Source organism: Rutidosis leptorrhynchoides, chromosome 7 (assembly GCF_046630445.1).
Source record: "Rutidosis leptorrhynchoides isolate AG116_Rl617_1_P2 chromosome 7, CSIRO_AGI_Rlap_v1, whole genome shotgun sequence".
NCBI lineage: Eukaryota > Viridiplantae > Streptophyta > Magnoliopsida > Asterales > Asteraceae > Rutidosis > Rutidosis leptorrhynchoides.
In genome coordinates, this window is record NC_092339.1 from 43,923,096 (window position 1) to 43,938,265 (window position 15,170).

The window sequence follows — 15,170 nt, forward strand, 5'->3', positions numbered from 1 at the left end:
TATATCTTCATATGATATATATACATTTAAATGTCGTTACAACGATAATCGTTACATATATGTCTCGTTTCGAAATCCTTAAGTTAGTAGTCTTGTTTATATGTATATAACTCATTGTTAATATACTTATGGAGATACTTACTTATCATAATCTCATGTTAACCATATGTATATCCATATATATATCGTCATGTCGTTTTTACAAGTTTTAACGTTCGTGAATCGCCGGTCAACTTGGGTGGTCAATTGTCTATATGAAACATATTTCAATTAATCAAGTCTTAACAAGTTTGATTGCTTAATATGTTTGAAACATTTAATCATGTAAATATCAATCTCAATTAATATATATAAACATGGAAAAGTTCGGGTCACTACATAAACTATCTTAATTCGAGTAAAAATCTTACTTGAACTTGTTTTTGTGTCATGATCCTACTTCAAGAACTTTCAAGCCATCCAAGATCCTTTGAAGCTAGATCATTTCTTGTCACTTCCAGTAGGTTTACCTACTAAACTTGAGGTAGTAATGATGTTCATAACATCATTCGATTCATATATATAAAACTATCTTATTCGAAGGTTTAAACTCGTAATCACTAGAACATAGTTTAGTTAATTCTAAACTTGTTCGCAAATAAAAGTTAATCCTTCTAACTTGACTTTTAAAATTAACTAAACACGTGTTCTATATCTATATGATATGCTAACTTAATGATTTAAAACCTGGAAACACGAAAAACACCGTAAAACCGGATTTACGCCGTCGTAGTAACACCGCGGGCTGTTTTGGGTTAGTTAATTAAAAACTATGATAAACTTTGATTTAAAAGTTGTTATTCTGAGAAAATGATTTTTATTATGAACATGAAACTATATCCAAAAATTATGGTTAAACTCAAAGTGGAAGTATGTTTTCTAAAATGGTCATCTAGACGTCGTTCTTTCGACTGAAATGACTACCTTTACACAAACGACTTGTAACTTATTTTTCCGACTATAAACCTATAATTTTTCTGTTTAGATTCATAAAATAGAGTTCAATATGAAACCATAGCAATTTGATTCACTCAAAACGGATTTAAAATGAAGAAGTTATGGGTAAAACAAGATTGGATAATTTTTCTCATTTTAGCTACGTGAAAATTGGTAACAAATCTATTCCAACCATAACTTAATCAAATTGTATTGTATATTATGTAATCTTGAGATACCATAGACACGTATACAATGTTTCGACCTATCATGTCGACACATCTATATATATTTCGGAACAACCATAGACACTCTATATGTGAATGTTGGAGTTAGCTATACAGGGTTGAGGTTGATTCCAAAATATATATAGTTTGAGTTGTGATCAATACTGAGATACGTATACACTGGGTCGTGGATTGATTCAAGATAATATTTATCGGTTTATTTCTGTACATCTAACTGTGGACAACTAGTTGTAGGTTACTAACGAGGACAGCTGACTTAATAAACTTAAAACATCAAAATATATTAAAAGTATTGTAAATATATTTTGAACATACTTTAATATATATGAATATATTGTTATAGGTTCGTGAATCAACAGTGGCCAAGTCTTACTTCTCGACGAAGTAAAAATCTGTGAAAGTGAGTTATAGTCCCACTTTTAAAATCTAATATTTTTGGGATGAGAATACATGCAGGTTTTATAAATGATTTACAAAATAGACACAAGTACGCGAAACTACATTCTATGGTTGAATTATCAAAATCGAATATGCCCCTTTTTATTAAGTCTGGTAATCTAAGAATTTGGGAACAGACACCCTAATTGACGCGAATCCTAAAGATAGATCTATTGGGCCTAACAAACCCCATCCAAAGTACCGGATGCTTTAGTACTTCGAAATTTATATCATATCCGAAGGGTGTCCCGGAATGATGGGGATATTCTTATATATGCATCTTGTTAATGTCGGTTACTAGGTGTTCACCATATGAATGATTTTTATCTCTATGTATGGGATGTGTATTGAAATATGAAATCTTGTGGTCTATTATTATGATTTGATATATATAGGTTAAACCTATAACTCACCAACATTTTTGTTGACGTTTTAAGCATGTTTATTCTCAGGTGATTATTAAGAGCTTCCGCTGTCGCATACTTAAATAAGGACGAGATTTGGAGTCCATGCTTGTATGATATTGTGTAAAAACTGCATTCAAGAAACTTATTTTGTTGTAACATATTTGTATTGTAAACCATTATGTAATGGTCGTGTGTAAACAGGATATTTTAGATTATCATTATTTGATAATCTACATAAAGCTTTTTAAACCTTTATTGATGAAACAAAGGTTATGGTTTGTTTTAAAATGAATGCAGTCTTTGAAAAACGTCTCATATAGAGGTCAAAACCTCGCAGCGAAATCAATTAATATGGAACGTTTTTAATCAATAAGAACGGGACATTTCATGATTCGTCGAGCATTTTCCTTCGTGTGACCATTTTCCGCATTTGTGACATCTTTCAAGGTGTCGTGCTCTTCTTTTCGCTGCGGATTTTGATCTTCCTTTACCAAATTGCAACTTATTATTTTCGTTCCTGGATTCTTTTCTTACTCCGTCCAATTTGCCTCTGATTAATGATACCAATTCACTTGGAAGGGTGTCATTATTACGTTTAGTGATTAAAGCGTGTAGCATTAGACCATGGTTTAGTTCACATGAAGTCTTCATCTCGTAAAACCTAAAAAAATAAAAATTCAGAATGGGGGAAGAAGACTAGTTCTTTCGGGTCTGCTAGGTAAAGACCATTCGGATTCCATTCTCGAGAACTTCACGAAAACAGAATATCTAACTCTAACAGAAATACATATTATCCTTAAAAGACTTGATTCTCCCCACACTTAGTTAGCTGTGGTGTTGAAATTGTGATTAACTTCGTTGTCAACTTCCATCGGACCATGTATGTAATGTTTAACTCTGTGACCATTAACTTTAAATTCAATCTCATTTGAATTTATTAATTCTACTGTTCCGTACGGGAAAACTCTTTTGACTATAAATGGTCCAGACCATCTTGATTTCAATTTTCCAGGAAATAGCTTGAATCGTGAATTGAAAAGAAGAACTCTGTCTCCTTCCTTAAATTCTTTTGAACTTTTGTTTCTTTTATCATGCCATTTCTTCATTCTTTCCTTATAGATTAACGAATTTTCGTATGCTTCATGTCTTAATTCTTCTAATTCGTTTAGTTGACTTAACCGTAGACGTTCAGCTTCATGTAAATCAATATTACATGTCTTCAAAGACCAAAATGCTTTGTGTTTAATTTCTACTGGAAGATGACATGATTTTCCGTAAACGAGTTTAAAAGGTGTGGTTCCAATTGGAGTTTTGTAGGCTGTTCTAAAAGCCTAGAGTGCATCCTCCAATTTAATGGACCATTCCTTCGGATTTGATCCTACAGTTTTCTCTAGAATACGTTTTAAATCTCGGTTGGTATTTTCAACTTGTCCACTTGTTTGTGGATGATAAGCAGTGGAGATTTTATGAGTTACTCCATATCTTTTAAGAACTTTCTCAAGTTGATTATTACAAAAATGAGTACCCCGATCACTTATTAAAGCTTTCGGTGTTCCGAACCTTGCAAAAAGACGTTTTAAAAAGTTGACTACAACTCGTGCATCCTTAGTTGGGAGAGCTTGTGCTTCCGCCCATTTAGATACATAATCAATGGCAACGAGAATGTAGAGATTATTATGAGATTTTGGAAATGGACCCATAAAGTCAATACCCCAAATGTCAAATACTTCACATACTTGAATGACATTTTGTGGCATTTCATCACGTTGACTTATCTTTCCGGCCCTTTGACAAGCATCACAGGATTTTCAAAGAAGGTATGCGTCTTTGAAAATTGTAGGCCAATAGAATCCAGCATCGTAAACTTTTCTTGCTGTGCGTTGAGACCCATAATGCCCTCATGTTGGTCCTGTGTGACAATGGTTTAAAATTTGACTAGCTTCATCTCCGAATACACATCGGCGTATTATTCCATCGGGACAACTTTTAAACAGATGTGGATCTTCCCATAAATAGTGTTTTATATCACTAAAGAATTTCTTTCGTTTTTGGTACGACAACCCTTTTCAAGGAATCCACATACTAAGTAGTTTGCATAGTCTGCAAACCATGGAATTTCATTATAATCTATCTTCAATAGATATTCATCAGGAAAGTTGTCTTGTATGGCCGATTCATTTAGAACTTCTAATTCAGGATTTTCAAGACGAGAAAGATGATCAGCGACGAGATTTTCTGCTCCCTTTTTATCTCGGATTTCAATATCGAACTCTTGTAAGAGTAAGATCCAACGGATTAATCGTGGTTTGGCATTTTGTTTCGAAAATAGGTATCTAAGAGCAGAATGGTCAGTATAGACCACCGTTTTTACTAGAACGAGATATGAACGAAATTTGTCAAAAATAAAGACAATAGCAAGGAGTTCTTTTTCAGTAGTTGTGTAATTCATTTGTGCTCCTTGTAACGTCTTACTAGCGTAATAAATAGGTTGAAATCGTTTTTCAATCCTTTGTCCTAAAATGGCTCCCATTGCAAAATCACTTGCATCGCACATAAGTTCAAATGGTAGATTCCAATTTGGAGTTATCATAATCGGCGCATTAGTGAGTTTTTCTTTAAGAATATTAAAAGATCTTATGCATTCATCTGAAAAGATGAATGGAGCATCCTTTTCTAGGAGTTTATTCATAGGAGTGGCAATTTATGAAAAATCTTTTATGAAACGTCGGTAAAAACCGACATGCCCTAGAAAAATCCTAACTCCTCTAACATTGGTGGGATGTGGAAGTTTAGTAATTACATCTACTTTAGCTCTATCCACTTCAATTCCTTCCTTTGAAATTTTATGACCAAGAACGATGCCTTCTTTAACCATGAAATGGCATTTCTCCCAATTAAGTACTAGATTTGATTGTTCGCATCTAATAAGCATTCGTTCAAGATTAACTAGACATGTTTCAAAAGTATCATCGAAGACTGAAAAGTCATCCATGAAAACTTCCATGCATTCTTCTATCATGTCGTGAAAAATCGCCATCATGCACCTTTGAAAGGTTACAGGGGCGTTGCAAAGTCCAAATGGCATGCGTTTGTAAGCAAAAGTACCATAAGGGCATGTGAATGTGGTTTTCTCTTAGTTCTCGGGTGCTATTGGAATTTGAAAATATCGGGAAAAACCATCAAGAAAACAATAGTAACTGTTTTCGGCTAATCTTTCCAACATTTGATCAATAAAAGGTAAGGAAAAGTGATATTTTCTGGTGATGTCATTTAATTTTCTATAATCAATACAAACACGCCATCCTGTTACAGTCTTAGTAGGAATAAGCTCATTTTTCTCATTTGTGATGACAGTCATGCCACCCTTCTTAGGTACGCATTAAACTGGGCATACCCATGGACTATCAAAAATTGGATAAATTAAACCTGCATCTAGCAGTTTAATAATTTCTTTCTTAACAACATCTTGCATATTAGGATTTAGTCTTCGTTGGCGTTGCACATACGTTTTATGACCTTCTTTCATAAGGATTTTATGTGTGCAATACGAAGGACTTATTCCTTTAATATCATGAATCTTCCATGCAATAGCTGGTTTATGAGCTTTTAGTACAGAAATGAGTTGAGATTTTTCATTTTCAGTAAGAGAAGACGATATTATTACAGGTAATTCAGATTCACCATGTAAATAAGCATATTTCAAATGGTTTGGAAGTGGCTTTAACTCTAATGTCGGTGGTTCTTCTATCGATGATTTATATCGATATCTGTCTTCTTCTTTTAGCATTTGAATTTCTTCTGTTGTTGGTTCATATCCATTAGCCATAAGTGTAGCTAACATTTCAGTTTCATCAATTGGTTCAGTTCCTTCTCCTAAAGAACATTCTCCTGTTCCTTGTAATTCTGGAAATTTTTCTAACAATTCTGCATGTGAATCTATAGTTTGAATATAATAACATGTATCATCTGCAGATTGCGGTTGTTGCATTGCTCTATCAACAAAAAAGGTAACACTCTCATCCTCTATACTTAGGGTCAGTTTCTTACCAAACACGTCTATTATTGCTTTAGCCGTGTTTAAGAATGGTCTTCCTAATATGAGAGGAACTCGAGAATCTTCTTCCATGTCCAGAATAACAAAATCTACTGGAAATACTAAAGTACCAACTTTAACTAGCATATTTTCCATTATCCCTCTAGGATATTTTACTGATCGATCGGCTAGTTGTATACTTATTCTTGTTGGTTTCAATTCTCCAAGGTCTAGTATAGCGTATAGTGAATACGGCATTAGATTTATACTAGCACCTAAGTCTGCCAATGCTTCTATTGAACTAAGACTACCCAGAAAACATGGAATTGTGAAACTTCCTGGATCTGATAATTTTTCTGGTATCTTATTAAAAAGCACTTCAGAACAATTAGCATTCATAGTAACAGCCGAGAGTTCTTCCATTTTCTTTCTATTCGTGATTAGATTTTTCAGAAATTTAGCATATCTAGGCATTCCTGAAATTACATCAATGAAATGAAGATTTACATTTATTTGTTTAAACATATCCAAGAATTTGGATTGCTCGGCTTCAAGTCTCTCTTTTCTCATTTTACTCGGGTAAGGAAGTGGTGGTTGGTATGGTTTAACATAAGGTTTTGCCTTAACTGTGTTATCTTCATTAACCTTTTCAACTACCGGTTCTTTTTCCTTATCTTTCTCAGGTTGTGGTTCTTGTGGAGTAGGAATAGCTTCATCAGAAATTACAGGAATTTCAGGTGGTTTAAGTGTAATACCACTTCTTGTGGTAATGACTTTAGCTGTTTCATTCCGGGGGTTAGCATTTGTATCACTAGGTAGACTTCCCGGTTTTCTTTCACCTATCAACCTTGCTAGGTTACTTACTTCTTGTTCCAGATTTTGAATAGAAGCTTGTTGATTTCTAAATGCTTGAGCATTTTGTTCATTGGTTTGTTTCTGAGATGTGAAAAATTGAGTTTGAGATTCAACTAGCTTCGACATCATATCTTCTAAATTTGGCTTTTTATCATCGGTTTGTTGTGGTTTAATTGGAAAAATAGGTCTTTGCTGATTGTAAGTATTGTTGGATACTTGTTGATTACTAGGACCTTGTTGATTGTTGTATGAAATATTTCGGTTATAATTCTGATTTTGTTTGTAGATTGACCTTGCGGTTGATAATTATTCTGATAATTATTTCCAGGCCTTTAGTTTATGTATGAAACATTCTCTCTTTGTTCCATTGTTAGTTCAATACTGAGACAATCTTTTGTCAAATGTGGTCCTCCACACTGCTCACAACTAATTCTTATTGAGTGAATATCCTTAGTCATCTTTTCTATTCGTCTCTCGACAGCATCTATCTTTGCAGAAATGGAATCGAAGTCATGGCTAGAATCGGCTCTAGCTGCTTTAGATGATCTAACGATATCTTTTTCTTGGTGCCACTCATGTGAGTGGGAAGCAGTGTTATCAATAATTTTGTAAGCGTCAGTTGCGGTTTTCTTCATAATGGAACCACCAGCTGCTATATCTATGTCTTTCCTTGTAGTGATGTCGCATCCTTGGTAGAATATTTGTACTATTTGACAAGTGTCTAAACCATGTTGCGGACATCCTCTTAATAACTTTCCAAATATTGTCCACGCCTCATATAGAGTTTCATTTGGTTTTTGCGCGAACGTAACAATTTCTCCTTGAAGTCTCACGGCTTTAGATGCCGGAAAGAATTGTTTAAGAAATTTTTCAACTAAAACGTCTCATGTATCAATCGCCCCTTCAGGTAACGATTCTAACCAATCTCTGGCTTCTCCCTTTAAAGTCCAGGGAAATAACATGAGATATATCTGTTCATCCTCCACTTCTCTTATTTTAAATAGAGTGCAGATCCTATTAAATGTACGAAGATGTTCATTTGGATCTTCCTTCGATGCACCACTAAATTGGCATTGATTAGTCACCATGTGTAGAATTTGTCCTTTGATTTCATAATCTGGCGCATTAATGTCAGGTTGAGTAATTGCGTGACCTTGGCCAGTGCGTTTAGCTCTCATTCGGTCTTCCATACTTAGAGGTTCCAGATTCTCCATGATTGAATTTGTTGAATCTGAATCACTAGAGGATTCTGATTTAATGGTTGGTTCCTCTACAATCTCCGTTTGAATGATTGGTGGTTCCGGAGGAAAGATTAATGGTTCAGGATCTCTGAATTGTCCCTGAATATTCTCCGGATTCTCAATTGTGAGGTCGGGTTCAAAAAATGGATTATCGGAAATTTGAATTGAAGTACTTGGTTGACTGGATGAAGATTCTAAAGAAAAATCAACGGCGACAATATTTACTAGATGTCTTGATCGAGTTACAGGTGGTGAACGTTTTGCTCGGTGCATTCACTGAATATCCTATTAGTTATAAAAATAAGAAAAATTATATAAGTTATCAAATTAATAGACTTTTCTGATTTTGCCCAAGTTTCGAATAGCCAAAAGATGCAGCAGAGGGGCAGGATTTGTTTGGTTTCAATATAATTGAGTACTGTTTGGCTCCAATAACCTAGTCCACGTACAAATCCAACTATTACTACGAACCAGAAAATGGATGTCTATCAATTTAACTACTTAAAATAATTTTTCGTTTTGAAATTTTAGAGAAGAAATAGAAAAAAATTCTATGTCCTATAAACTAGAGCGTCGAGAAATAAGAAAGAAAAAGATTGCGCGTAGAAAAATGTCGAAAAATAAAAGGTCGAAAAATAAAAAGAAAGTAGCGCGACGAAACTTAAAAATCTAAAAACTAGGAATTAAAAGTTACGTCTAAAGATATTAAAGCTTAAAAGGAAAACTATATCCCAAATGGCAAAAACTTAAAAAGTACTAAAATATAAAAACGGCGTCGCAAAATTCTAAGGCACATAAATCTTAGTCTAAAGAAAAAGCACTTAAGAGATTTTACGGCAAAGCCTAAAAATCTAGAAATAAAAATAACTATGGCAAAAACTATGACTTAAAACTAAATACGAGCGAAAAATATAAATATTATGAATAAACGATTAAAAGGGTACAAAATATAAAAATATACTTAAAGTTGTAAAAAGTACAATTTTTATAAAAATATTATTTTTATATTATTTATTTTATAAAACCATTAATTTTATAATTTATTAAAACTAATTAAAACTAAAAACAATACAAAATAAACTAAATAATATAATAACAATACCCTAATTAGGGTTTTAATAATAATAATTAAAATATACTCCGTAATTAATGCTGAATTAGGTCAAACCTGGCGTGTCAGGTATGTTCATGCGATCGCATGAATTTTTGCCTTCGGGCTCATGCGGTCGCATGAGCTAGGGTTTCGGGCCAGTATATAGGCTGCTACAGTACCAGGCCGAATGTTTTTATTATATTTTTTTTCTGTTTTAATAAATATAAACAAATAAAAACTTGTACTTTAAAAACTAAAATAAAAATAAAGGAACTTTATAATTTTATATATAAATATATAACAAACTATTAAAAATATATAATTATTTTATTTTTCTTTTTATATTTTCGTATTTTTTTTTAAAAACGTATATTTTTACAAAATAAAAACTTAATAAAAATCTTTTTTTTTATAGCGTTGCGCTTTCGGCATTTTAGCGTTCCCCGGCAGCTGCGCCAAAAATACTTGATGTTATGCGAGGGGTATATGAAATAGTATATATTTTTACAAGGAAATACTATTAAATACGATACAATTTTACACAAGTGATTTATTTATTTATAGAATGGATATACCTAAACCTTGCTACAACACTTATAGGCAGTGTACCTAATCGTACAGTAGTGTAGTTTTTAGTAAGTCCGATTCGTTCCACAGGGATCTTTAGCCAAGCTTAACGCTATATTTTTAACTTATAATTGTAAAAATACAAAAATATATATAAGTAGTATTATTATTATAAAAGGGGGTTTTTACCGTTTAATGACCGGTTTGTCGATTTTAAAACTTTAGTCGCGGTTAAAACCTAATGTAAAATATTAAATATATAAAAGACTTAATTTAAAGCGTAAAGTAAATAACGATAATGAAATTGCGATAAATAAAAGTGCGATAAAATAAAATTACGATAATTAAAAAGTACGATAATTAAAAGTGCAATTAAATACAATGACAGTAAATAAAAGTGCGATAATTAAAAGTGCAATTAAATATGAAATAAAGGAAATTAAATATGAAATAAAGGAATTATGCTTATTTAAACTTCCGTAATCATGATGTTTGGCGTGTTGTTTTTAGTTTATTCTCATGGATTAATTGTCCTTTGTCCTGGATTATTCGATATGTCCATAAGGATTTGTCCATAATAGTCCATCAGTCATAATCATAAAGTGTGAAAGTCTTCGTCAAATTATTCTTATTTCCGAAGTCAAATATTCCAACTAATTGGGGATTCGAATTGTAACAAGGTCTTAATACTTTGTTTAATGAATACACCAGGTTATCGACTGCGAGTAAACCAAGGTTTTACTACTTTGTTAACAATTACACCAATTACCCTTGAATGTAATCCACCCCTGTTTCAACAAGTCTATTAACTATCAATCCAGTTCCGTGTCCGGTAAAATGAACAATTATTGGTATTTATAGATATCCCGCCCACCGTACCCAGTCAAGCGTATGTGGTTATATATAAATACGTCAAATTATAAGTCTATATATTAAATCAATGAGGTATCATTTAGTTAATATAAAGCCCATTAATAGCCCATAGTCTAATTTCCACAAGTGTCGTTCTTTTGTCCAAACCCCAATTATGGTACAAAGCCCAATTACCCAATTTTAAATATTTTAGCTCAACATCATGATTACTTCGTCTTAAATAAGCATAATAATAACTTAGCTACGAGACATTAAATTAAAAATAACATTAACCATAACTTACAGTGATTAAAAATAGCGTAGCGTTACACGGACAGAATTTCGACTTATACCCTTACAATTGGAACCACTTTGATTGTACTTTGTACTTTGTACTTATAATTTCGAACCACTTTGATTGTAACCACTTTGATTGTACTTTGTACTTTTGAGCTTTTTGGTCGTTTGCGTCTTCAATTCATCGAATCTGTCCTTTGTCTTCACCTTTTATTATTTAAACGAATATTACTTGTAAATAGAACAATTGCAACTAAAAGCTTGTTTTTCTTGAGGGATAATGCTATGAAATAGATGTTCGTTTTTAGCATTATCACTTATATACATACATTTTTTTTTGCCTCCCTCCTATGTGGGATAGGTTTGCACCCCAACAATCCTCCATCGGGACACGCCGCACTTTCAACACCTTGGGAATGAAGACTTTCGATATAAGGCACCATGGCTCCATTATCGTTGGCAAACTGAGGGGTGTGCCATGTCGCACCGTGCGCTTAGGGGTGCGCCACCACTGCGTTGTTCACCACATCGGGCTATAGCCTAGCTCTGATGCCATTTGTTAGATCGCATAGCCCAAACACAATGTTCTGCAATATAAGCCCAAGAGTCCATCCTTTTCTAAAACCAATTGGTATTAGAGGGACTTCCCCTTAGACTTATATACATACATTTGTTTTTGCCTCCCTCCTATGTGGGATAGGTTTGCACCCCAACACACACGTCCGGAAGAAACGGGCAACTTACTGTTAGCTTCAAAGAATAGGAACCTCCCAAAACTTGAAGCAACTTTCTTAAACGCATTGGTACCCCATGCACATAATGGCAAGCCAGAAATCTCTAACCAAACGATTCACTCGTCCACAGTAAAGTAATCGAAAGCATATTTTGTGCATGAGCATAATGACATTAAATTGGAATTACTCTTGAACGCTAAAAGAGATGATTCTGAAATGAATTTCAGCCACACCCAATACCCACCGACGTATTGAATCGAGTAATCTTTAAAACCTTCCGCTATACACACTCGATTAAATGTGTATAAAGTACCGATATCTTTAACCTTTACTAACACGACATAATCCTCTTTGTTAACAGTAACCATATCATCATCAATAACAATCTTCTTCGGTATTGATTTGTTACCCGAGAGCATAGAAGCATATGAAACATCATCCGATGGATCAACCACTTTCTCATCCACTTTAGGAGCCACGTCTTCCTTATGAACCCTAGTAGGAATAGTCGACACACCAGGAACTATGAGATTTTTGGATCTATCAAACTTAGACGCTTCCACAAATAAATGGAAATTTCCCATCCAGATATCAGAAAGTCTATTTTCCATCTCTAACACATGTCTAACACCCATGAATCGGATGAAGGCAAAATGTTTTCCCGTTTTTGCTCGTTTGTTGGCGATGAAAACATCAACTAGGTATCCGAAATTATCGAACACCTTCCATAATGATGGTACATCCGCGTACTCTGGAAAGTTCGTAACATAAAACGATTTATATTTTTTCTCCGATCTTTTCTCAAAATCCAAATCGATCTTCCGATAAGTAGTATTGTTGTTGCGTCGTTCCTTTAAATACCACCCATCCTTAAGAGGAGTGCTTCTAGTATTGCCCACCATGGATGGAGGCGTTTGATCCCGCCAGTAATCACCGGAAAGAGTTAATCAGCGGCGGCGCCGATTAGTGGTAACAGATCGCCCAAAATATTATCTATTATATCTAGTTACGAGATTATATATACAACTGTTTCCCATTTTTTCAAAACATGTTCTTCCCTTTCCTTTATAATCTTTTTTCACTCCCTTTTTTATGTAGTTATTTTTCTAATGTCGAATTAATCGACAACTAATCGATCAAAACTGCCGACCGTTAATCAACCGAAAGAAAAAAAAGTTTTCCCCTTTCTTTACAACCTACTTTTAGTATTAAGTTCAAAAAAAATATATTTAACGTTGAATTATCCAATAGATATCCATCAACTCGAATAATGCATCGGATATGTATATTCATGGATGAATTAAATTAAATAGATATAGATGAAACTTTAGTTAATGGAAATAAATGTTGATATAACATAATCCGATCTATTATCATTCCTCTTTCGACCTTTTGATTGACGACATATTACTCACTACTATCATTTCAAAAATAGTATTCCTATTATGAATCTAAAACTCGACTTTGACGAACTTTTAATGCTAAATTACTACAGTATATCTTTGAAGAAAACGTATTAACAATCTGCCAACCTAAACATAAATTTAATTAAAACATGTGTTTGTTTGGGGCTTTGGGCAAGTTTCTATTTGTTGTTGGGTCATAAAAATTCAGAAGCGTAACTCTGCTTAATTTACTTGAGAGTTTACACTGATAGTACATGGGCTTCTCAGCCCAATAAATATATTGAATACATAGTACACCTGCAACTTAACAAACACCTCCAAAAATGTGTAGAATCCATTTTTTAAGGTGTTTATTTCAAACATATCCATTCTCATGCAATATCCGAATCATAGTATCATACCATTGACTAGACTTAGCTTGCCTTGTGATTGTAGGGTATTTTCCTTGAAAAAACAAAGAAAAAAACATGGCAATGTTCATCCACCTTAAAAAGTAAAACACGATAAAAGAACACAATAATCCGTATTAAACTATTAATCCGTATGAGATATCAAAGATAGAGTGCAACTGACATGGGAACGGGTTTTAAACTCGAAATATTCCTATGTCCTCCAACACTTCTACACTATTATTGCGGGACAAAATGTAACTTATTATTACTAGTATATTATATCTACATACATCCAAAAAATTAACACTAGATCATTCTCTTAATTAGCAGCCAAGAATATTATTTGCCACTTTCTTAGGCCAAAAATATGAATAAACTAATCAAGAAAACACAACATTTGTTCTTCTTGTCCCCAACACCTTGTACTTTTACTATTAAATAAATTCATAGATTATTATACAAGTCGTTGCATGTCACCCCACAATCTCTCTCATGTATATATAATAATCGATTGTTATACGTTAAAAATCGTAAAAAAAAAAATCAATGGTTTGCTCTAGTATTATCGTGGTGTTTGGATACGTCGTCAAGTCCGTTTTCATAGCTTGTTTCTATTTCGTGGTCTCGTTTGCTTTCGTTTGCTTCTTGCTAGTCAAGTAGTCATACGTTTTATTTATAAACTTCAATGCTTTATAAAATGAAAATAATAATCAATGAAAAACGTAACTAAACTAAGGTCACGTTTGGTTCATGAAATCCTAAAGGAATTTGATGGAACTAGAATTGAATTTTTTAGACCGCGCTGTTTGGTTGAGATATTCTAGAAGAAATTAAAATCGTTGGAATCTTGAGATTGGAATACTCATTCCTTCGGTATGTTGATGAATTTGAATTCTTTCCAACATTGAATCTATGAAAAAGTAAAACATCCTCATATATTTATGATGGACGTTTTTTCAGTGCGTTTTCGCAACTCGTTTTTCACAGCGTGTTTTCGAGGCACATTTTTGCAGCGCGTGTCCGAAGCGTGTTTTCGAAGCGCATTTCGAATCAAGAATCTGAAAACTTCACTCGAAAATCCGAGTCTGAAAATAAAAACGAAATTGAGAAAATAAAATTTTTTGTATAACTTTTTAATAATTTTATAAATTTGAATTCAATTTCACTCAATGTCAATAAAAACACATTTTTTCGCATTCCATAGAATTTATGAGTCTCAATTTCTCCGGATTTAATTTTTTTTGACACATTCAATTTCTTTTAAAATCATTTTTTTCAATCAAATGGGGCTTAATTTTAGCCCAAAAAAAAAACACTTGTTATTGATTTATAGAAAAATTTAACAGTTTATTTTATTTTTTAATTTTTTTTTTGTAAGCGAGAAAACTCTCCTATGAACGATCACATTGGCTCCCCCAAAGAGGGTAAAACATCGGGTAATCAAGCCTCCTGAGCACGAGACCTGGTACTGGGTGAATTGCGCATTATGTACACCTTCTAGTCACACTCATTTTTTGAACAATTTGGCATAATCAGGAATTGAACCCAAGTGGTATGAAAATTTAACTATTTAACAATATGTAATATTAGAATTGATCGGTACAACAAATTACAAATGTATTCTCATGCTCA